This window comes from Ursus americanus, chromosome 36 (assembly GCF_024610735.1).
Source record: "Ursus americanus isolate L20-20 chromosome 36, mUrsAme1.1.p, whole genome shotgun sequence".
NCBI classification, from domain to species: domain Eukaryota; kingdom Metazoa; phylum Chordata; class Mammalia; order Carnivora; family Ursidae; genus Ursus; species Ursus americanus.
The window spans coordinates 17,089,871-17,114,355 of NC_142162.1; the positions used below are offsets into that span (position 1 = coordinate 17,089,871).

Consider the following 24,485-nt stretch of genomic DNA (forward strand, 5'->3'; position numbering starts at 1 on the left):
CGAACTTATGGCTTAGTCTGGACATTCACAAACTTTTCATCGCCAAAAACGGAGTTTATAATTTCTCCCCCATGGGCCTCTTCTTCCGAAGGACTTTTGTCCACCAAGCTACATGTTGTCTTTTAAAACTCTCTATGAATTAGGTATGATCAGCAGAAAAAGACAGTCGCAGCCAAAAGCAAAAGAACTTGAGATTTTACTCAGTACGGGTTTTCATGTGAAAGTAAGTTTCCATTTCTCTTGGATAAACGCCTGGAAGCAGGCTTGCTGGGTTCTAGGATAAGTGGTTGTTTAACTTTATAAGAAGCTACCCAATTGTTTTCCAAAGCGGTTGCACCACTTCGCATCCCCACCAGTCATGTCTGGGAATCACAGTTGCTCCTCAGCCTTATCAGGACCTGATATCATCAATTTTCCAAAAAAATGTAGTCGTTCTAACAGGTGTGCGGTTTTAAGTTGAATTTTCCTAATAACTAATAATGCTGAGCATATTTACATATGCTTATTTGCCATCTATATCTGTTCTTTGGTAAGCTGCCTATTCAAACCTTTTGTGTATTTTTAAATGGGTTGTTTGTTTTCTTACTGAGTTTTGAGAGTCCTTTATATATTCTGAATATAACAAGTCCTTTGTCAGATAAGCGTTTTGCAATAACATTCTCCTAGACTGTGGCTTGTCTCTTTATTTTCTTAGCAGTGTTTTGTTTTTTGTTTTTTGTTTTGTTGGTTGGGTTTTGTTTTGTTTTTTGTTTTGCAGAGCAGAAGTTTTTTATTTTGATAAAGTCTGATTTACCCATTTTCTTTTATGGATTGTGCTTTTGGTGCCATAGCTAAGAAATGTTTGTCTAACTCAATATTACAAAGCCTTTCTGTATATTTTCTGCTACAGATTTTATAGTTTTAGGTTTTACAGTTAAGTCTATGATGCATTTTGAGTTAATTTTTGTATAAAGTATGGAATATCGATCAAGGGTCAAGTTTCTTTTCTTTTTTCCAAATGAATGTCCAATTGTTTCAACACAATGTGTTGAGAAAACCATTCTTTCTCCATGAATTGTTTTTGTAACTTTATCAAAAATCAATTGACCATGGACATGTGGGTCTATTTCTAAACTCCCTTCTTGTTTCCATTTGCTAATACCACTTGATCTTGATTACTCTAGTTCCATAGTAAGTACAGAAATAGGATATTATGAATCCTCCAACTTTATTTTTTTTCTTTTTCAGTTGTTTTGACTATTCTAGGTCCTTGGCTTTCCATATAAATTTTAGAATCAGCTTGTTGATTACTACAAAAAGTCTGCTGGGATTTTAATCAGGATTACATTAAGTCTACCTGTCAGTTTGGGGAGAACTGATATCTTTACAATATTTAGTCCTCCCATCTGCACATTACTTCCCTCATCTAGGTTTTCTTTGATTTCTTTTATTAGTGGTTCGTAGTTTTCAGCATACAGGTCTTGCATATATTTTGCAAAATTTATACTAAGCATTTCATGATCTTTGTTGCTTTGGTGCTATACGTGGTACTGTTTTTTTAAATTTAGATTTTCAGTTGTTCACTGGTAGCCTATAGAAACACAGCTGCTTTTTGTCTATTGACCTTGTGTCCTCCAACCTTGCTAAACTTACTAATTCTAATTGCATTCTCTAAGATTGCTTGGGATTTTTTGGGTAGACATTTATGACATCTGCAAATCGAGACTGTTGTATATTTTCTTTTGCAAAAGCTACATTTTATTTCTTCTTCTTGCTCTATTACAGCAGCTACATTCTAATACAATGTTAAACTGGCCTCTCCAGGAGAGGCAGGAAAGGCTTTGTTAGCTCCACAAGATGATGGTGGAATTGCTACATTCTCCTAAGGAAACCTGATTCTAAGGAAATAGCTGTTGACGTTTAGTTCATTAATAATATCTAACACCTCTTGGTCACCCGCTCCAAGACCCAGTACTCCCCAGTTTGCATGTATTATTTTACTTGATCCTGACATCAGCCATACGAGACAGATATTACTAACCCCTCTTTAAAAGTGAAGAAACGGACGCTCACAGAACTTAAGAAACTTGCCTCAGATAACAATTTCTCCTATTCAAATGGCGAATTCAAATCTATTACTCCCTGTCTCCAAAGTCTGTGTTCTTTGCACTAAGCCACACTGCTTATGGTCCAAATCATTTTGAACAGATCTGATCTGTCTTGTCTACACATGACAGGCCTTTGGGGAGCTGTAAACATTATGGCTACCTGGGTCCCCCCCAGCCCAACTCAAGCCGAGTCTCTGGGGCTGAGAACACTGGGCCTGTCACCCCTAAAGAGAGAGGTCCTCCTGTCCTTACAGCACAGTGACCTGAGGTGCTTGGTCTCTGGATCTGGAAGCAGTGGGTAATGAATGCTTAGCAGGAGGTAACTGCTGTGTCTGCTTTGGGCCTGGGAGGCTCAGGGCTATAAAAGGCAAAGCTTTCTCCTTCATTTCTTAAATGCTAGTAAATCCAGGGAGTGTGTCATGGCATTTTAGCATCAACTTATCACACATGTTTGTGCTGGCTCACACTTCAAGGCTTGATGGAAAACAGGTGGGACTCCTCAAAGCTGCTGTTAAGGACTTAACGGGTTACAAAAGGATGCTAATGAAACAGTTAGATGAGAGGAATGTTGCCATTTCAGAGGACATGGTGGGGGGGACCCTCTTAGAGAGACTTGGCCTGCTGGGTCATCTTTCAAAACAAAAAGCCAAGTTCCTTGCCCCGCTGTGGGAGCACCCCTAAAACGTACTGCCTGGAGTAGCCACAGTTAAGAAATGGAAGCTTCTCTCTGACGAGGCGGATGGAGGCTGGGGCTGAGTTAATGGCAGGATAAAATGATTTGGGGGCCAGCTATTACTAAAGCTTTAGGATGCCTTTAGAAGTTTTTCCACCCCCGATATGGCATCTAATCTGGGTAACATGGCCTTGTTTGAAATGTCCTTATAACATGGATCATATTTTTGTTGTTATTATTTTAAACTTATTTTTTCCCATGCTAAGGGTAAAATGCACATCATGGAAAATTTAGAAAATGCACAACAGTCACCAGCATAATGCTGAGGAAAATCGTGCAAGACTAGTACCGCACTAGAACTTTCAGAAACATCATCCCCTCTAATCCTCACGGGAACCCTTGGAGGGGACGAGCCTTATTCCTGTCTTCAGATGAGAACCCTGAGGTTCATGCATACTCAGTAGGTTGCTCAGGGCTCTCACATGGAGGCAAGTGGCCTCACCTGAAAGCTCCTTCTCACCTTTAAAGCCATAGTGATGAGGTTGGGGAATATACGTGAGGTTCAGTGGGGTGGAGTCCGGAGCCGACGACCAAGAAAGAATTCTTGAGGCGTCTTTGGTGGTTTATTAAAGCACGGGGACAGGACCCGTGGGCAGAAAGAGCTGCTGCACCGGGGTTGTGAGGAATGGCCCATTATATACCCTCAAGTTGGGAGGGCCTTAGGGATAGCGTAAGTCTCTAAGGAATTTTGGAAGCAAGGTTTCCAGGACCTTGAGGGGGCTAGCTGTTGTTGGGAAAAGGTCATTTATCACTGTCTAATAAAACCTGAGTCATGAGACCCTTCAGATGTATATCAGTGGGCCATATGCTTGGGGGACGATTGCCAACACGCATCTTCGGGGGTTAGAGATAAAGGAAGTTTCCAAAGGAATTTTCATATGTTAAAGTAGACTTACAGAATCTTGGTGGAGGGGAAGGGGTCAGGCTAGGACTGCCTTTTGCCCCCAGCAAAGTATTAACATGGAGGCAGCTGAGTTCCTAGAGGAATGTCACCCTGCCTGTTTCAAGGACTTGTCAATGGACTGCAGGTAGTAAGGACTGTTTCTTTGTCCTTTAGGGCAGCCAGGGGTGCCTGAGGAATGTCACATACATCCCATTGGGGGGGGGGGGGGGGTTGCAGGGTATCAGCTTCTGCTTTGTCCTCAGCTTGCCTTCCGTTCCCTCATCAACAGCACATTCTGGAATATTTTCCCCTAGCCTTTCTTTTCTTAAGCAAGCATTTTTCATTTCGATGTGATGTGTGGGCCCCTACTTTCAAACACATGAAAAATTCAGTTTTGCTTGTCCCTTTTTTTTCTCCATGTAACTTTATCATAGAAACAGTTTTCCAGGGCGCCTGGGTGGCTCAGTCAGTTGAGTGTCTGCCCTTGGCTCAGGGCATAATCCCAGGGTCTTGGGATCGAGTCCCACATCAGGCTCCCTGCCCTGCAGGAGTTGGCTTCTCCCTCTTCCCCTCCCCCACCCTTTCGTTCTCTCAACCGCGCTCTCTCTGTCTCTCTCAAATAAAATCTTTAAAAGAAAAGAAGAAAGGAACACCTTTCCAGGTAGTTTTTAGCCTTGGAGCATTCATTTGGTGGTTGGCACGCTATTAGAATGGCTTTGAGAGAAATTCCTTCCAGGTGAAGATTTGTCTTGGCAAACCTGGCTGTGGGGGAAACTCAGTTCAGAGAGGACGTCGCCATCACAGACAGGAGTGGGGTGCTGTGGGAGGGAATGCTGTCTTGGCAGAGCCAACAGGAAAGAACTGGGTTTTCCCACCACTCAGACTGATTGCAGCTCAGCTTTTTTTTTTTTCTTTCTTTTTTTTTTTTTTACCAAACCACTATCCTGATTGCCCACGAGAATGGAAGCTTTTGAAAATAAGGATTTTATATTTTGAAGAGCCAGGATCACATGGGAAATAAAAAAAGAATGATCGTTCTACAGTTATACACAAACCCAGAAAGGGGGAGCCAAGGGTCTGTGCGGGCTGCTTGGAGGCAGGGCCTGGGAGAGCCCCCAGCTCGCTCTGCAGGCTGGAGCAGGGCAAGGCTGTGGGAAGCAGAGCAAACAAACAGGACAGATAGAGACAGGCCCCAGGGAGACAAGGGCAGGCCATGGAGAAGAGGCAGGACTGGATTTCTGGCCACGGAGACAGGAGCAAAGACCATGTTTGCTTTAAAACCCTAAGCAGTTATGAAAATTCCCAATTCCAGATGGTAAGAGTCGGCAAACCTCTTTTATAACCTCTGCTTCAGGTGAAAAGGACAAAACCCACCTTCACATGTTTCTGGCCCAAGTTTGCCTTTTTCATTTCACAATAGATTCATTGACCCACACTGGTGTCTGTGGGTGCGTGAGGACGGCAAACAGGGACGTTCACACGACAGAGTAAACAGCTCTCCCTGCAAACTGGGTTCCCTCTGTTTTCTTTCAACTGAAGGATTTGGCTTCTGGTGGGCGATTAGCCCCAGCCCTCCACCAAATGTCCTGGGTTTTCTCCCTTTCGTATTATGACCCTCTGCTTTTTTGGCTGAAGAATAAAGGAAGGAAAAATCTGAAATGCTTTCTCTAACTCTCAAAAAGCCTTGATTCCTACAGGGGAGAATTAAAAACAAAGCACGCTTGGACTTTCAGCCGAAGTGGCAGCAATATCTCAGCTACAGAATCTGCAGGTGAAGGACGGAGTGGGAGAGTCTGTTTCTCGTTAGAATTCTTGGCAAAGCACTTTGAGCCACATCTGGAAAAGAAGGGAGAAGGACTGTCGGTGAGGTTTGTTGGATAAGCCCGTTTCCCCCATCGCACGTCTGTTGGCTTCAACCTCTCAAGGTCACCTGGGACCAGGTTTCCAGTCCCTCTGCAACCCCCTTCATGTGCAGGTACGTAATCTGGGTATATTGCGTCTGAAGTGGAGAATCCAAATAAGGAGAACCCAGTTCACTCTCATTTTTCTAAATGTCAATTGAAGTTCTGCAGACAATCCCACTTCCACAGATGCAGTGAATTCCAAGGGGAAGGGCCAATAATAAGGATACCTTATATTTATTTGTGTGGAATTACAGTTTTCAGGGTGATTATCTTAGCCATTGCTTTCACCTGAACATCACACCATTTGCATGAAGTAGCAGATCTCCATTTTACAGATGGAGGAAAAGCAAAACAAACAAAAACAAAACCCTGAGGCCCAGAGAGGGTGGGTGACTCCTACAAAGTTTCACAGCCAGTGGGAGCCAGAGCTGGGGCTAAGAATCTGATCCCTACCCACCATAGCGTATTATAGATAGACTACAAGTTATCCCTGCTTGGAGCAGCCTCTCCCCAGCCCCCACCTCGTCCCCTTAACCGAATGTCTCAGATCTTAAATGCCACTTCCTCTGGGAAGCCCTCCCTGATTGAGCCTCGCCCTCACATTAAGTTAGTTCTCCCTGTTAGCACCCTGTGCACTTTTTCTTTATGGCACTTATCACAAATTTGAATTATAGTTTGATATAATTATTTGCTTCATGTCTTCCTCTCTGGCAAGACCATAAGCCCCCGTGGACAGAAACTGTGTCCAGTCTTGGTGATCACTGTGAATGAGTAACACTCCACTCAGCACAGTGCCTGGGACATGACACTCCCCCCACCTCCCACCCCCCACCCACCTACACACAAAATGTTTGTCAGATAAATGAACAAATGAATAAAAAGTTGCACAGCACAGTGGTGAAGGCTGAACCCAGACCAGCTTCCTAACTTCCTTGGTGAGCTAGCCAGGAAGGGATTTCCCAGGGAAATTGCTGGAGATTCTCAACAAGACTGTGAGAAATCCTTGGCTAAACATTGAGAGAGGTCCAGAAAGGTTAGAGAGGCTGGAAGACTGAATTGTGCAAGATTTCTGCCTCTCTCCAGACTCGGTAGCATCAGAGATAAATAGACCGGAGTGCCTATAGAAGTTAGTTCATGTCCCACGGGTCATTTCTAGCTCCCATGCTCTTGTGTTCTGGGGGACCTTTGCTGCTTCCTGGGCGGATGCCTGAGGGCATACTCAGTTGGAGTAATGGGCTGGCTCTTCCTGGCCTTGCCTGCCACTCCTGTGGCCTGGGAGAGCTCTCGCACCTAGCTGGCCAGAGTCAAAGGGTGGTCATAGCACACATCAGCCAGGTCATATGGGCAAAGAGGCCAGAGAGGGCGGAAGGACTGGTCTGAATAGTGGCAGAGCTCGAACCAGCATCTGGGACTCCTATTTGTCTGATGGTCTCTCCACTGCCACTCAAGCCATCAGAGGATGTGCCCAGCCCTTGGCTTGTGCTCAGTGCTGCCTGTGCTAGGTTCCTAAGGGGAAACAGAAGTTCTTGAAAATGAAATACACAAAGAAGAAACATACAAAATAAGTGTCAGGTATGGTCCGTGCTGGGTCACGTTCGGTTAGGCCACAGAGAAGCAGGTTTGGTGAGAGAGGGGGTACGGGAGAAGGGGGCAGTGAGGGTCCTGAGAACCACACATCCCCTCCCTCATCAGCGAGCAAAATCCTGTTTCCTGCCCTATTTGGGGGCTGTATTGTTTCCTTGCTCATCTAAAGGGCTCAGCAGAGCATTCCCTGCCTACCCCCAAAAGGCACAGGGAGATAAATGATTAAGAGGGGATATCTGATGACAGACCAACCTCCCCCAAGAAGTCCGGGGGAGCTGCCTAGCATCCTCAAGGACTTCGGTTGGGCTGCTGTGACAAAATGCCTTAACCAACAGACCCTGATTTCTCCATTCTGAAGGCTGAGAAATCCAAGATCCAGGTGCTGGCGGTGTGCTGCCCTGTGAGGGCGAGAGCCACCTTCTCACTGTATCCTCACACGCAGAACGAGAGGAGCACGCTGGTTTCTTCCTCTTCTTCTAAGGGCAGTAATCTCATCAAGGGCACTAATCTCACCCTCCCGACCTCACCGAAATCTAATTACCTCCCAAAGACCCCACCTCCAAATACCATCACACTGGCGCTGAGGGCTTCAATGTATGAATGGGGGTGGGGGAGGAGACACATTCAGTCCTAAGAGCTTAGAAACCCATTCTTGGAAAGAGCCAGGATATTGACTGCTCACTGGTCAGAGAAGGCAGTACGTCCTGAGGGGCCTCATGGCCCCCATGGGCTCAGGCTCCAAAGAGGCACAAGGAAAGCAAGTCTAAGTGTAGTTTGCTACGTTCTGCCCAGCTGTGCGGGCTTTCTTGGCTAGTAAGGTCAAGGACCCTCCTTACCCTCTTACCTTTTACAGATTAATACCCATGCCTGAGTAAAAGAGGACTCAACTCTGAATACTGGGCTTGATTTTTTTTTCTTTTTCTAAATGAAATGTTCAACAAGAAAATTTGGGGCCAACTTGAATATACAGACTTTTAGGAATAAAGATGGAGAAGTCAAATATTAGTCATGATAGTTAACTTATTATGTACACCAAATTTTAAAACCACATGTCCTATAAAATAACAGAGAAAGATTGCTTGTTTCCTCTCTTGCATCTCATGAAACAGTTTGGTTCAAAGCCCTCAGGCTTATCTTCAGCATCACTGTCTTCATCAGGAGAGCTACTCTGAGTTCTCCCCACAGTCCCCCAGAGTCCGTCACCTTTAATTACTACGTTTTTGGAGATCAAGCACTTTTTTGAATTCATGTTTGTTATTGTCACTGGAAATTTATTCTGAGCCACAAGTACCCCCTTGCACAACCCATCATAAGACAAACTTTCTAAGTTTCCTGTATGAGCATATATATGACTTCTATGACATAACCAACCACAGTACCACTGTGATCAACGATCCTTAAAAGTTTGCACTGTGGGGTATCTGGGTGGCTCAGTTGGTAAAGCGTCTGACTTGATTTTGGCTCAGGTCATGATCTCAGGGTCATGGGATCAAGCCCCGTGTTGGGCTCTGTGCTCAGCGGGGAGTCTGCTTGGGATTCTCTCTCTCCCTTCCTCCCTTCCCCCCTCAAATAAATCAGTACATCTTTAAAATATAAAAATAAAATAAAAAGTTCCTGGTACTCAAATCTGTGAAGGCCTTGTCCCAGGAGAAATTCGTACGTTTCTATTCATTTCTTTGCTTCCTCTTTAACGAATTCTGTCAAGTGATCTCCTTACCAATCTAAAAATAACATTTACAGAATTCCTTTGGGGACTTTGTATATTCTCCAAATAGTATTTTGTTATTCAAAAATACAATCATTGAGAGAACACCCTGTAACTAAGAGCTTATCTCGGGCCACTCCCTCTTTTCTGAAAGATAATTTTAGGGAAGTGGTACATCCACAGGACCTTTGGAAAAAGTGTTACTGTCTAATTACTTAAGTCCTTGTTGCCTTCCAAGAAGATTGATGCTAGAACTCCCTAGATGCCAGTAGGGTCTTTCAGAGGGCAGATTCCATCAGGGGTCCTCACTGCTTGACTGAGCCATAGTCTGCCACTGCTGAGCTGAGCCCAGTCTCTAGCCCACCCAGTGGCTCAGGAACGTGCTTATGTTTAATAGAGGCAGAGGAGACCAACGTGAGCTGGACAATGTATCTTTCTGGAATATTATTAGCCTATGCCAGACTGTATACGATGTGATTTCTGAAGTTCCGTCCGGGCACAGGGGTATCTCTGCTTGGCGTCATCGTTGTGGGGTTCTGACACCAACTCCGATATGGGTACTTATCCCCCCACCAGCCAATTCTCTGACACCAGCTGGGTGTCCCACAGTTCACCTCAACTCTGACTCTGTCTACTGGGAGGTTGCATCAGATGCCCCATAGAGGTTCAGTCCCACAGGACTGGCCTCCCCCTGACTTCAGACACCAATTGCAAATCTAGATTATTACCTGTGCCTCTGACTGACTGCCTATAGATCAGAGGTTCCCATGACCCCTTCTTTGGGTTCATTTAATTTATTAAAGCAGCTCACAGAACTCAGAGGGACATTTCACTTACTAGATTACCAGTTTATTGTAAAAGAATAAAATTCAGAAACAGCCAGATGAAAGAAGGAGAGGGCAAGGTATGGGGAAGGGAGAGCAGCTTCCATGCTCTCTGAGCACACCACCATCCCTAAATATCCACAGGTTCACCAACCCTGAAACTCTCTGAACTCCATCCTTTCGGGATTTTATGGAGGCTTCATTGCGTAGGCATGATTGATTAAATCGTTGGTGATTGAACCCAATCTCCAGCCTCTCCTCCCTCCTGATGTCAGGGGTGGGATTAAAAGTTCAAAGCCTCCAATCACACGCTTGGCTACCCAGGCAACCATCCCCCATCCTTAGGATACCTAGAGACTTTCCAAAAGCCACCTCTTTAACATAACAAGAGACACCTTTCTGGCTCTCAGTGCAGGAAATCCCAAGGGTTTTAGGAACTCTGTGTAGAAACAGGGATGAAGACCAAATAGATATTTCTTATCATAAATCACAAAAACACAAGTTATTTATGAAATTTTTATGTAATCCTGGGAAAACTCTCTTAATCAGAAGATTATGGGTAGAATAATAACAAGTACAATGTCTGTTTATTAAGTACCTTCTTCTATTGAGTACTCAAAGTATGGCAAGCAATATGCAAAGAACCTTAAATGCAGTATCTTGCTTGTTTTCTTTTTCTAGCATCTTGTATTGAAATGTTAATTCATTTATTTTCATTCTTGTTTTTCCAGTAAGGTAGTTTAAGGCTATACATTTACCTCTATATACTGCTCCATCTGCATCTCACGAGTTTTATGTAGACCTTCCACGGTTGTTCAAGTCTAAATATTTTATAATTTTTGTTAAGACTTTCTATTTAGTCTACAACATATTTAGGGGTATGTTCATTTCTAATTTAATAGCATTATGGAGAGAAAATATAATTTGTGGAGCACCTGGGTGACTCAGTTGGTTAAGCGTCTGACTCTTGATTTCAGCTCAGGTCATGAGATTGAGCCCTGCATTGGGCTCTGTACTAGGCATGGAGCTTGCTTAAGATTCTCTCCCTCTTCCTCTGCCCCTTCCCCTCTGTCCCCTCAATATATACTATAAATTATTTCAAATTTGTAGAGACTTCCTTTGCTAAAATAGTCAACTTGCTTGAAAAGGATATGTACCCTCCATTCAAATGCAGGCTTGCACACATTTATACTTGGTCAGGTTTGCTAAATTAGCTCTTCATATCTTACATTTCTTTCCTCTTTTTTGGCTGCTTGATCCATCAACCCCTGATAAAAGTATATTAAAAGTATTTTACTATAAATATGAATTAATCAACTCCTATAAAGCAAATTATAAATTTACTCTGTTAAATGAATGCAAATTCATAATTATTATATATTCTCAATGGGATGTTGCTTTTATAATTATTATCTTCGCTTATTCCTAATAATGTTTTGGTCTTAAATTTTATTTGGTCTCATATAAATATTGTGAGACATGTATATTCGTTTCCTAGAGCTGTGTAACAAATTACCACAAATTGGGTGGCTTAAACCAATGAAAATTTATTCTCTCACAGCTCTGAAGACTAAATGTCAGAAATCAAGGTGTTAAGAGGGCAGTGCTCCCTCCAAATCCTGTAGGAGAGGACCCTTCCTTGCCTCTTCAGCTCCTGGTAGCCTCCAGCATTCGGTGGTTGTGGTGCTATAACACCAGTCTCTTGCCTCCATTGCCACGTGGCTGTCTTCCTCTGTGTCTGTGTCTCTCCCCTTGTTATACGGGCACCGGTCACATTGGTCGAAGGGCCCACCCTACTCCAGTCTGACCTCATCTTAACTAATTACATCTGCAATGACTATCTCCAAATAAGGTCACATTCTGAGGTACCAGCAGTTAGGACTTAAACATATTATTTGGGGGTCACAATTCAACCTGTAACAATATTTTTGGTTTGCACTGGATGGGTATGTCTGTTTCTGACATTTATTTCCTTCCTTCCTTCCTTCCTTCCTTCCTTCCTTCCTTCCTTCCTTCCTTCCTTCCTTCCCTCCCTCCCTCCCTCCCTCCCTTCCTTTTTTTTTTTAAGGTTTTATGTATTTGACAGTGAGAGAGAGAGAGAGAGAGCGCGCACAAGCCAGGAGAGCAGCAGAGGGAGAGGGAGAGGAAGAAGCAGGCTCTCCATGAAGCAGGGAGCCCAGTGCGGGACTCGATCCCAGGACCCTGGGATCATGACCTGAACCGCCGAAGACAGACGCTCAACCGACTGAGCCACCCAGGCACCCGCTGGCATCTATTTTCAATCTTTTTTGTGGTTTTGCTTTAGGTGTACCTCATAAATGTGTTCATTTGTTTAACCTAATCAAATAGTCTTTTGATAGGTAATCTAGGTAATCTGCTCACATTTATTACAGTAACTAATATATTTTAACAAATTTCTGCCATATTTTGTTTTCTGTTTATCAACCCCCCTTTTTTTTGCTTCTTTTTTTTTTTTCTGTCTCCTTCCAGTTGTCTTAACCCAGACTTCCCCCCAGAATCAGAGTCTCAGATAAGGGCTTGTCTGCCGCTTGTTTATTTTAGGAAATGATTCAAGGAATAGGAGCAGAGGAGGCGGCTGGGAAGAAGGAAACAGGATGAAGAGAAAGCTAACTGCCATCCCGCTGGGGACCCCGGGAGGAGGTATGTAGAATCCATGGCAGGCTCGCCCGCAGACATGTTAATGCTGTTTTTTGAAGGCATCTGTGTCATTTTCATTTCCTGTCTATCGTAGGTGCTGGCATGTGTCTGGAGCGGGGGTGTGCCTCACCATAGCGCCACCGCCTTGGCTGTCTGTCATTCAACTTTCACACAACCCCATGAGGCACTTGATCTTCTCTGTTCTAGAAAGGAACACGTTGAGCCTCAGAGAGGTGACATCCCTGGCCTGAAGTCATGTGGCTAAACAGCAGTGGAGCCAGAAGGCAAACTCTGGTCTATTTGACTCCACAGCCATTTCTCTTAATCTTGATCTCTGCCACCTTACGTGGTCCTGGGTGTGCGCTGAGGCTAGCCCTCATTTACCTGAGTTTCAGCGTCGTGTCTCTCAATCTCATCGTGCAACTTTTCCACAAAGAGGAACAACAATGCAACCAAGTACTAAATGGTCTCTGTGTGAGTTCGAACCCGTCTCTGTCCACACGGCAGTACTCTAGAGAGACTGAGAATTACGGAAGTCAAGAGATTTCGTAACCTTTACTCAAAGAAGGACTTTTATTTTTGTTTTTTGTTTGTTTTTGGCCCACAGCTCTACCTACTCCCCAAAGAGTATGGATTTCTAAGTAAAGCAGGTAATTATTGACTAAGGCAGGGACTACTGTGATTGAGAAATGAACCATGTCTGTCTTTCTTCTGCAAGCTCACTGGAAAAGAATGTGAGGTATTTTTCCCTCTTCCTCTCCAGAGGCCCTTGTGTTTCGTAGGGCTGGGCTTCTCGTGCCCCAGGGGTAAGTTAGAGGCCTTGCTTGGGTTTTTCTAAGGGTCTGGAGACTTCATGCTAATTCTTAGAGATGGAGAGGCCTGGGGAGGAAACTGGGCTCAGAGGTCATTGAGGGCTGGCAGGACGCCTGCCTGCTGGGCCTCCACCAGCACCCTGGAGGTGGCAGGGCCTTTGGGGAGTGGCTAAGTTGGGGGAGGGAGATGGCTAGGGACTGGACACCCCCTAGGGCCTTTGAATTGGGGAGGATGCTGTGAGTAGCAGCAGGATTTAACTGGCCCACCAGGGCTTGGACAATGAGCAACTTAGCACCGACCAGAATGGACCTGATCAAGGTTCTGCCAAGGTTCTTGAAATCCCCAAGGGTCTGGAATCCTGAAGGCCTCAGAGTTCTGCATGGCAGCAGAGTGAAGGCCTGAAAAGTGGCTGGGATTGAATTTTCTGAGGTCCTTGCAGGTGGGTCTTAGTATGACTTAATTTAATTTAGAAAATTCACGAAATGTGTCACAGAACACATTCCCAAGTGTTGTGGAACAATTTATATCAGTTACGCTAATAATGACCAAATCCTGAGGGGAATTTTTCTAACATAGTTGGGAAAACAGGTCTTACTTTTTTTAATCCTTTGGAAATGGTTGATCAATACTTGACAGGATATAACTATTCCAAGCCCTTCTTCTGGTAAAAATGCCCTCTATTCTGGTAATTTAAACTCCAAATTACCTCCAGATGAGGCTTTAAAAACACCCTGGAATTAAATCCACACCCAGTGGAGTTTCTGTGGGAACCTTTGCTGACTCCGGGGACGGCCTGTGAGTCTTTGAAAGGCCGGGATGTGGACTGTGCTAGAAATGAGACTTGGGGCCCCAAGAACCCTCCTCTACATGACTCAGTGGGGCCGCCGGCCCTGGAGGCTTGCCCAGAGCTCAACGTTCATGGCAGCGTGTAGGAGGAGGCCCTGGGGAATACCTCCGGAATCTCACAACCCTTTCTCACCTACCCTCATCAGACCGAAGAGGCAGGACGCGGGAGTGGGGGCCACTGGGCAGGAGGCTGGGCCCAAGGGTTGGGGGGCAGCCAGTGCGAGCATCGGTGTACCTGTGTCTGTGTGTCTGTGCACCTCTGTGTCTGGAGAGTGTCAGGCTGGATGTGTGTCTGTCTCTGTGTGTCTCTATGACAGTGTGTGTGTGTCTTTGCATGCGTGTGTCCATGGGGGCCAGGAATGCATTGAATCAAGTCTTAGTTTTCTAAGCAAGGTGGTTCACAGGACCGGTGGCCTGATTTCTCCTTCGGGAAGCCACCTCCAGGAGGTGCAGACCACCTACAGCCCAGCGAGAGGCTGTGGGCAAGGAAGGCAGGGAGGAGTAGACTGGAACTTCTTCTTCTTTTTTTTTTTTTTTTTAAGATTTTATTTATTTATATGACACAGAGAGAGAGAGCACAAGCAGGGGGACCTGGGAGAGAGAGAAGCAGGCTTCCCACTGAGCAGGGAGCCCGATGTGGGGCTCGATCCCAGGACGCCAGGATCATGACCTGAGCTGAAGGCAGACGCTTCACCGACTGAGCCACCCAGGCACCCTAGCCTGGAACGTCTGCGTGGCTGAGAGGGAGGAGGAAGAAGGAGCAGGGAGGAGGGTGAGGAGTGAGAGGAGCACACCCTTGGCAAGGGGCTGGGCAAGCCCAGGAGCCACAGGCAGGCCAAACAGCTCTCAAAATACACACAGCTTCCAGAAGAGGAGCCAGGATTCTTCCCCCCACGGTCACACTGTCCCCTGCTTCCCTGTCCTGCTGTCGGGAATACAGGAAGAACACATTTATTTTCCAGGAACTGCTTTGGTTAGGCACTGGGCTGGGCACTTTCTGTTGCCATCTCCATGTGCTGGCTCACTGTGACTGGTGCCTTGTGGTCCCCATCTTAAAGACAAGAACTGAGGCTCTGAGGGGTAGGTGGGTTGCTCAAGGTCACCGGCTGATGGGTGTCAGAGCTGAGGTGAACCCGTGTATGCTAAAGGCTGGAGTCACTCTGTCACCCAACAGCCCTCTGCCTCTGGGTTGTCCTCTCTCTGTATGTGGATACACACTCCCTCTCGCACACATGCGTGTTAGGCCCTTTACGGAGGGTGACAGCCCAGATCACCAGGGTTTCCACATGACGGTAGTCTCTGTTTATGATACACACACACACACACACACACACACACACACACACACACACCAGCACAACAACACAACGTTAGAACTCGTGAAAGTAAGCCATGCTTTTACACCCCTCTCTTCCTTCTGGGTATGGGTGGGGGGGAGATTCTAATTAGTGTAGGGTTAAGAACATGAACTTTGGAATCAGACAGCCTGGAACTTGAATCGCCATTTAGGAGCTCTGTGACCCTGGATGAGTCAGTCAACTTCTCTACGCTCCAGTTTTCTTCGTCTGAAAAATGGGATAATAGTAGTTACCTCGTCGGCTGTTGTGTGGATTAAATGAGGCAACACGTATGCACGTACCGCAATTGGCAGCCAATAATCACTTAATAACTGGGAGCTGTAATTATTTCTAATAATCATGGCAGCGGCAACATAACCAACCCACGTAATTGGATGATCACAAAAAACAAGGTGACTTCGGTTCTATGCAGGAACAAGGAAGGAACAGCTGTGTTGTTGATAAAACCAGAGAGAAGGAGGAGGTGAGCAGCCTGCTGACTATCCTGGAAGAGGGAACGCACAGATGTCAGGGACCTCTAACCTCGAGGTGGAAAGTTCTGGCATGGATCTGGATGCATGTTCTAATTTTCACCTCTTCTGCTCTTGGAGGGTTACTGGGGCATGCCAAGGGCTGGGCGTTGGAGTGGATAGGACAAGTGTGACCCACAATAAGGGCTGGAAGCCAATACTAGGAGGGAAAGTGACGGGCACCAGGTGCCAGAGTGTGTCTGTTCTGTGTCCCAACACCTGTCAGCTGGGAATTCTGCACGTCATCGGTGGGATGGGGGGTGACCAGCCCAGAGTGAAGACCCTACCATAGACCAGCAGTGGCAACAGTCAACACCACTGGGTCTCCAGGGGGTGCATTTGTAGTGGTTTTATTGTCTCGAGTAACAAAAAAGATTCATGAACATTGAAAAAGGTATATTAAAACAGGGTAGAGAAAGTATGAAAGTAAAACAGTGATATGGAGATGGAGATACACACATATAAACTTTTTATTACAGAAGTTTTCAAACGCACACAAAGTCGTAGGAATAGCATGGCGAGTCCCATGTACCCGTGACCTGCCGTCGGCAACCACAACAGTGCACGAGAGTCCCAGTTAAAGCAACGTGGCTTTGACAGCTCTCTGGAATGCTAATGAGCCCCAGCGTTCCATAACGCAAATGTGTTCTGTCTCCTGATATCCAAGCACTGGAAATTACTCCCCATCTCCTTCCCCAACTGTCTTGAGCATCAATCTGAGAAGTAAGAAAATGATAAGTTAATTTACCCCAAATCATACAGAAAACTCAACCAGTGCCTGAAACATAGGTGTTCCATAGCGCTGAAGTAATAATAATACCAGAAGAAGAGTTCATGTTTATTGAGCACTTACTATGTGCTCGTTCCCCGAATTCCCACAGCAGGCCTGTAACATGGATCCTGTCTTCATCCCTGTTTTACCAATGAGGAAACTGGGCACAAAGAAACTGGGCACTTGCCCAACTCCACACATTCCGATCAGAGCAAGAACTTAGACCCAAGCATTGTGGAGTCCAGACTCTGTTTTCTTAATCAGGTGACCCCTGAAACAAAGCCCGACGTGGGCAAAATGATTCCTGCTGGGAAAGATGAGGATGGCGAGCAAGTTGCTTGGACTGAATGCTGCTGTGGGACCAGGCACTGGGTTAACTATTCCCCTATAATGTCTCACAAACCCCTGCCACAGAGCCTGTAGTCCTCATTAGGAGATGACATTAGCCTTCTTCCTGAATGAGGAGCCCTCCTGGTTTCCTCAGTGCCAGGCCTTGGGTGGGATTCTGTATTTTGAAAACAAAACAAAACAAAACAAAACAAAACAAAACAAAACAAAACCTTGTGTGTAAATCTGCATAGAGAAAAGTCTGGAAAAATATCCACCAAATATCAACAAGTGCTTATCCTCAACCACCCACAGAGGAAGGGTCAGGGGGGCGCTAGGGGCTTTTCTTTTCTTTTTGTTAATCTCTATTTCCTAATCTCTCTACAACGAATTCTTTGTGTTACAGGGAGTGAAGGAAGGAAAGAAGCGGAAGAGGAAAAAAAGAAAGGGAGAGAAAATAGTACTCCAAAGCCGCCCTCAGCGGGCCGAGGCTGGGGCAGGAGGGCAGGAGGGCAGGAGGGCAGCAGGGCAGCAGGTGCAGCAACTGGGAGCATCCGACAACATGAGATGGGCAGCCCCAGGGGACCGCAGGCTCAGGTTAGGCCCAGACTGGCTTTAAAGGTCATGGTGCATGGGTGCACACGTCCTCAATAGGACCCAGGGGACACCCAGAGGGCATGGCAAGTCAGCTTGTGTAAAATATGCGGTGCAGCTCCGCTAAGGTTTCTGGAGGGGCTGGCTGCCATGGGAAGCAGCTGCCCTTGCCCTCGCCCTCGGAGGCTTCCAGGCCCACGCGCATTTGGCAGGTCCTCCCAGAGCCGGGGCTGTTTATTCTCAAACGCTGCATCTTTGGGATTAAAAATAACCCTCGGGCTTGGCTGCATTCTCCCTGGCCTGGGGGCAGAGATGGGCTATGCTCCCAGTCTGGACATTTTCAGCCAGGATGGCGTTGACCCCCCTCCCCCCATTCCCCTGGCCAGTTAGCCACACCCCCGTCATGAGCACTCGATGAACACGGGAAGAAAGCAGTGTCCACCAGGTCACAAAACAATCTCAGCAGAACAGCGACACGGATGCCACTAAAACGGCAATGGAGCTATCTTCAGAGAAAATGACAGGCCCTTCACGGACTATTAGGCGCCATTTAAATGTAAGTTCTGCGGTGGCCTGAGGAGAATGTGAAGAGGGCCCAAGCCCGGCTGCCCCCACACGTGTCCAGCAGTTTAATCCCACCATTAGAATTGTTCCTTTCTGATGAAAAAGGGAGCTTACCAAAGTCCCCTGTTAGAACTTCTGGGAGGGTCAGTGCTAGGGACTGAAGGTAAGGCCACCTGAGGTTGGGCAAGATTATTGTGATTGTAAAATCTTACAAACACTGGACCTCCCTCCATTCTGATCCTTGTTGCCATGGCTGAGGACCCCCAGGTGAGTAGAGCCCATCTCCCTGCCGCGGGGAGAGGCCCCAAGAGGTGGAGGCAGCCGTGATTAGAGCCATTGCTCCCCCATTATCGCCAGCCGGGGACCCCGGGGGCTCCTTGGCTCTCAGGACCCTGAGGAGGGTGGAGGCAGGAGCCACGCTGGAGGAGAGCCCAACTCTGGAGATCTGGAGGATGGCGGCTTCGAGGCCAAGGACACACCTCACTGCCTCACAGTTTCACCTGTGCCCATCCTGCTTCCCAGACAGTGGGGGAGGGATGGTGCTGGAGCAACCCATCCTGTGTTTGTGGTGACAGAAAGGGTTCACCTGGAGTTCCAAGTGCAATTGTGTCCTGATGCTGCCGGAAGCGCCCTATTGAGAAACAGGGCGTGATGGATAGTTGAGGGCTGCCATCGGCACCAGATTAGGGCAAGAGGAGACATGTGTTTCAAGCGTTGGCCATCCCTGCCAGGTCCCCACCTGGAACCGCACAGTGAAGGTCATGATGGCAGTGGCCCCGTGGGGGAGGGGAGCCGGGGGGGGTGCAGATCACAGCCAGACACTCCCTCCCTTGATACCAAGTATCAAGACCATCGCTCAGACAGCCTAATGGTGTGGAACCTGAGAGAGTCACCTTTCCCACCAGAGAAATGAAGTCACGGTGCTCATCCAGTGCCCGCTGAGAGCCCTAGGAGAACCCTGAGGCATGCCATGGGTTAAGGAAGCAGTCAAGACCTCGCAGCCATGTCCGTCTTTAGTCGCTGATGCTTTCTGGAGAATCAGTGTGGAGAAGGAATGGGATGTACGAGATGGCGAGAAAGGGCTCCAAGTGATGAAGCCAAAGGAACCCCTCGGGATGAGTGGGAGGGCTCCGTGTACTCTCGGGAGGTGGCTCTCCTGGCCCCTGAGAGTTTCTGGAAGGCTGGATGGGGAGGAAGAAGAACTCTTAGGTGGATAGGACAACTCCCATAGCCCCAGGACTTGGGGGTTCTCATGGGGAAAGCAGGGGGCTGAGTAGCAGCATGTGTGGCCCAGCAGTCTCCCGGCCTGCACCCTAGCAACTGTATTCTGGGCATCCCTGGCCCAGCCTGGCTTCCCACCCTCCTTCCCCAGCAGGGCTGCCTGCAACTTCAGAACACTTCTTTGCCTCTCTTGCTTTCCTTTCTCAAGCCCCGAAACTCACTTCCTCATGCCTTTAATATGATGCCCTCAGCTCCTTTTTTATTATAAAGACCAAGCCAGGACACCACCCGCTCCCCCCTGCCCCTGCCTGCCCGGGCTTTCCTCTTTTCTCCTCTGTTCCTACATCCACCTTCTCCATCCTGCTACTGTGGTGGAAAGTTTTCCCCTCTGTTTCAAGGACGTTTCTGCGTCTTCGGTCCCATCAACCTGCTGTTCCCTCCTCCAGGATTTTCCAGCTCTTTCTCTCTAGAGACACCACCCTGCTTCAGAGAGCTCCTGTGACAGGCTGCCGCCTTGCACCTGGGGCCTTCAGAGCCACCTACCAACACCTCCCTTCCCCTCATTGCCAAATACAGCATGTCCCTGGCTTGGTTGGCTGCTTGCTTGCTTGCTTGCTTGCTTGGTTGATGGATTGATTGCTGCCAGAGCCACCTCCACCTTCCCGCCCCTCCCGCCCTGACTCTGCCTTGGAGCCCCAGCACAAAGGGTTCCTTATCATCAAGCCCTGGCCTCTGGCCAGCCCTGGAGTCTCTTCCCTCCAGCCCACAGACGGCTCACCTGCCTTTTCCCCACAGTTCCCATGCCCTGCATGACCTCAGGCACCCAGGTGTTCCTGGAATTCTGAGCATGACTCAGAACGGACAGCTCTGTCACTCTACAGTGAGAGGCCTCAGCTTGTCACAAAGCCTCTGTTTCCTGGGTCAAATGGTGATAATCACACCTGCCTCACAAGGTAAAGACAAAATAGAATAATAAATGTAAAATGCTTAGCATAGTGCTCGACAACATTAAGTGTTCAGTAGATAGTAATAATTACTGTCTTAGAGAGCTAATGCATACCTTTGGTTACGGGCAGCTCACCACCTCATTAGGTAGCCAGTTCACTGTCGACGTCACTCTGATTTTGAGCAAGTTTTCCCTTATTTCTTTAACGGATACAACATAGTACAATGTTCAAAGCACTCCTTAAGCGCTTTACAAATTTCAACGATTTTGACCCTCATGACAACACTACGAGGTAACCGCTTTTACAGATAAGGGAACTAAGGCACAGAGAGACGAAGTAACTTGCCCGAGGTCACAGAGTTGGTGCGTGACAGAGCCAGGAATTGAACCCAGAACCCTTGTTTTACATCATACACAGCTGTGTGTTGGGTCAAGTTTAATTACAAGGACATAAATTAACGCCTGCTCGTGGGAGCGCCCTGAAGTAGCACAGAACAGTCCCCATACTGGCTTCAGTAACGTCCACACGCTGCACCTGATTTATCTTTGTTTCTACCTTCCTTCATTAAATAAGCACTTACGGAATATCTAGTACATACCTGGCGATACGGTGCCTGGAAGCACCGTGGTGAACGAGACAAGCTTGGTCCCTGATCTCCCATTGCTGCTCGTGCCTTTCAGCCTGACAGTGCCTGGCACACAGCGAAGTTCTGAGGACTAGAGTGGGCCCAGTCTCTGCATAAAAGCCCCCCATTCCTGGTGGCCCCAGTGATCCCTTTCTCCAGAGGGGTTATGGCAGGAACACAAAGTTCCACTAGACGGCGCTGTTCAGTAGAGATGCCTTGAAGAGGCTCTCCCATGCAACAAGGGATATTTGAAGGGCGGTGTTGATGTTGTTTAGGGAATCCTGGAGGTTTTAGAGATGGAGGGAATCACTTGCATGTTACCAGAGAGACCCTTGAGCAGAGCCAAGTCCCCTGAGTCCAGCGCACTGATGACCACAGCCAACTTGCTGGGTCCTGGGGGAACTTGCTGGGAGGCACTGGACTCCCCACTTGGTTCCTGACCAACCAGCGATGTCCCCTCCCTCTCCATGCCTGCCCTAAGGGCACCTCTATCCCCATCCCCAAAGTCTCTCAGCCAAGGCTGAGACAAAGGTCTGGTGGAAGAAACACCTGACTTCAGGCTTGGAGAAGCTTGGGATAATGGGGTAAGATGAACCAGCATAGTACAGCCATAACCTTTGGCATAATCTTTCCTACGGGCTAGAAATCTACAAGTTAGCGTGTACCTTCAGTGTCTGAGTCCTAATCAAATAGCAAATAGGTAAGTCAAACACAGGGGAGTCCTCTGGAGCATTAAATAATTATTGTGTGGTGCTGTTTAACAAAGCCCACGTATATGGCTTTGAAAGGACGTACTGTGCTCTCTTTTGCCTATTTCTAAGTTCTGGATAATTTTCTCAGCAATAGCATGGCTGTCTTGTGTATTATTTACTTATTCCCAGTCACAACCTATTAGCATAAAAGCCCCAGGAAGGCATGAACTGTGTCAACCTGGGTGACCACTGGGTGACCACTGGGTGACCACTGGGTCCCCAGATTCTCCTTCAGTTCCAGGTGCCAAGTACGTGTTCAATACATATTTGTTGAGTAAAGAAAATAAGACATAATCAAAAGCTGTGCTTGGAGACAGAAGAATAGAGGTTACTAGGGGCTAGGAGTGTGAGGAAGGGGGGGTTATTTTTCAGTGGGACAGAGGTTCAGTTTGGGATGACGAAAATGTTCTGGAGATGGATGCCGGGAATGGTCACACAACAGTGTGAATGTGCTTAACGTCACTGAGCTGTACCCTTAAAAATGGTTAAAATGGTAAATTTTAGGCTATGTATACTTTATCACAAAAAAATGATATAATAACAGCCTCTCATCAGTCAACAGCTCATTCTCTGCCGACCCTGCTCTGAGCACCTTCTGTATATTAAATCCTGTCCTTCCCCACAACTCTGTGTATAGGCATTTTTCACTATTTTCATAGCATAAGTAAAGGAATGAGGTAGAGAGAAATAAAACAACTTGCCCAAAGTCACGCACCTAGTTAATGGTAGGGTTGGAATTTGAGACCAGACAGACTATGATCCTAAGCATGGGTACATTTATGGTCCAGGCTATCCATGCTGTGTGATCCTCTAAGAAGGAGCAATCTCCTTGTCTAGAGAAGTCTAGGAGGTCTTCCTGGAGGAGCTGGAATGTGAGCCGGGTACTATCACACAGAGGTGCCAGATCAGTTTGCCCTCTGCAGTGGTTGCTACCCTTGACTCATTCCTGACTCCAGCTCACTGTTGCTAGCGCTTTCCTCTAAAGCCCAGAACCTACCAAAAGTAGTAAATGTGTTGTGGGTGGGCTCCGGAGGGGCCTCCTTCTCTTGCTTCTCATTTAGGGATAATGAGCAGAACTCACTGGAGTGGCCAGCAATGCTGGCAGCACCTGCATTCAACACGTGCGCCCCCCCCCCCCCCCCGCTGCCCCCACCACGCCCTGCCCCATTCCTCTACAGCTGCACAGTAAGATTGTTCTGTGTGCTGCTGGGCCCCAAGGACCAGGGTCGGGCACGCCGCGCTTAAATACTTTATTAGCCGGACAATACCATGCATCTGGCCCAGCCCAGCAGCCCACAGGGGCCACACCTGCTCCCGGGGCCTGAGTGAGAAAGGTAGACGTGTGCTCCCGAGCGTGGGTTATTCTTCTCTTTCTGACCCAGGCCAAAGAGGCAATTTCACTGCAGAGGGTTCCAAACTGGAGCTCTCAAAATACTGATTCTGCTACTGCAGCTATTGGACTGCGCAGACCTGCCCCTGGAGTGAGACAGCTCCGACCCATGCGGAACACAGACTAGTCTAAACCCCAGGCACACATTCTAGAACAAAAGGACAGGAGCGTTGGAGCATGGCTTTCATTGCAAGGTATGTGGTATTTCTGTGTGCACAGAGGTGAGGGAGCCCCCCCCCATCCTAAAAGATGGTGCCTTCTCAGCCACTCCGACCTACACGGGGGGAACCCACCTCCCACGGCTCCCTGACCACCAACCTCTTATAAGCAAGTCTGGAGAGGGCCTGTTTCTGCTGGGCGGACAAAGGTTCTCTGGGGATGGAGGGGGAAGGTCTCAGGGCCCCCACAAGATCGATTATTTATTTATTTAAGCATGCGGGCCCACAGGGTGGGGGAGGGGCAGCGGGAGAGAGAGAACCTTAAGCAGGCCCCAGGCTCCAGGTGGGGCTCGATCCCACCACCCTGAAGTCCTGACTGCGCCGGAGGCCCAGCCCACGCAGCCCCCGGGCGCTCCTGCCCCAGGATTTTAAAGGAGAAGGGTGTTGCGCAAGCAATTTCCGTGAGGCAGAGTTGGTAAAATGAAGGATTTGCGGGTCAGATCTTATTTTCCGTTCTACGTGCAGTGGCGCTTTCCCTCCAGTGGAAATAGTGAGGCTGGCGGAGACGCAGGTTATTGTCGTCCATTCGGTCTGCTCGGGGCGGCGCACCTGCCTTTCGGAGAGTCACTAGCGCAACGCAGTCCCGGCCTGGGGGGGTCGCTGCGGCCCCTCCTGCCGCGGGGGAGCCCGAGCTGCCCCGAGCCTGCGGACTGCGCCCCGGCCGGGCTCCCACTAGGGCGGGGGCACCGCTGGCAGCCCCGGGCTGGGGAAGCGCTCGGCCGTCGCGGGTTCGTCCCCCACGGGCCCCGCTCCCTTCGCGGCTCCGGAAGAGTAACCCGCCGGTTCCTCGTTTGCAGATGAGAAACTGAGTCACGAAGCCAGCGCCCTTCCTGGCTTCTTCGCAGCAGAAGCCGGGCCGACCTCTTCACTCCCTTCTCTTTCAGGTCACGGGACAGATGGCCATTCGCCCTCCCACCGCCGTCAGGGACCCACTGGCTGGGGCTGGGGTGCTAGTAACATTCCCGGGAAGCACCCCAGCAAGATGGAGAATGTGGGGGGCGGCAAAGGCTTCTCACCACTGGAAATCCCCGGGAGGTTGGGAGGCTGCGGCCAGGGGACGGCGGAGTGCCTGGAACGGGCCTTCGGGCCACCGGGAGGGATCTCGGCGGCGCCCCTCTGAGCCCACAGAGCCGTGGGTCTGGTGCTCTGAGACCCGGCCGCTCAGTCCACA

At 48.1% G+C, this 24,485-nt stretch overlaps 1 long non-coding RNA gene across 1 annotated transcript in view; it reads left to right on the plus strand.

The window, feature by feature from the left end:
- Window positions 1-13,044, plus strand: part of LOC123794857 (uncharacterized) — a 30,372-nt gene extending 17,328 nt beyond the window's left edge. Inside the window, exons 6-8 of the long non-coding RNA XR_015723161.1 lie at window positions 5,401-5,678; window positions 12,211-12,381; window positions 12,473-13,044. This is a non-coding gene — a long non-coding RNA (uncharacterized LOC123794857). The remainder of the gene's footprint in view (window positions 1-5,400; window positions 5,679-12,210; window positions 12,382-12,472) is intronic.
- The last annotated feature ends 11,441 nt before the right edge of the window (window positions 13,045-24,485 follow it).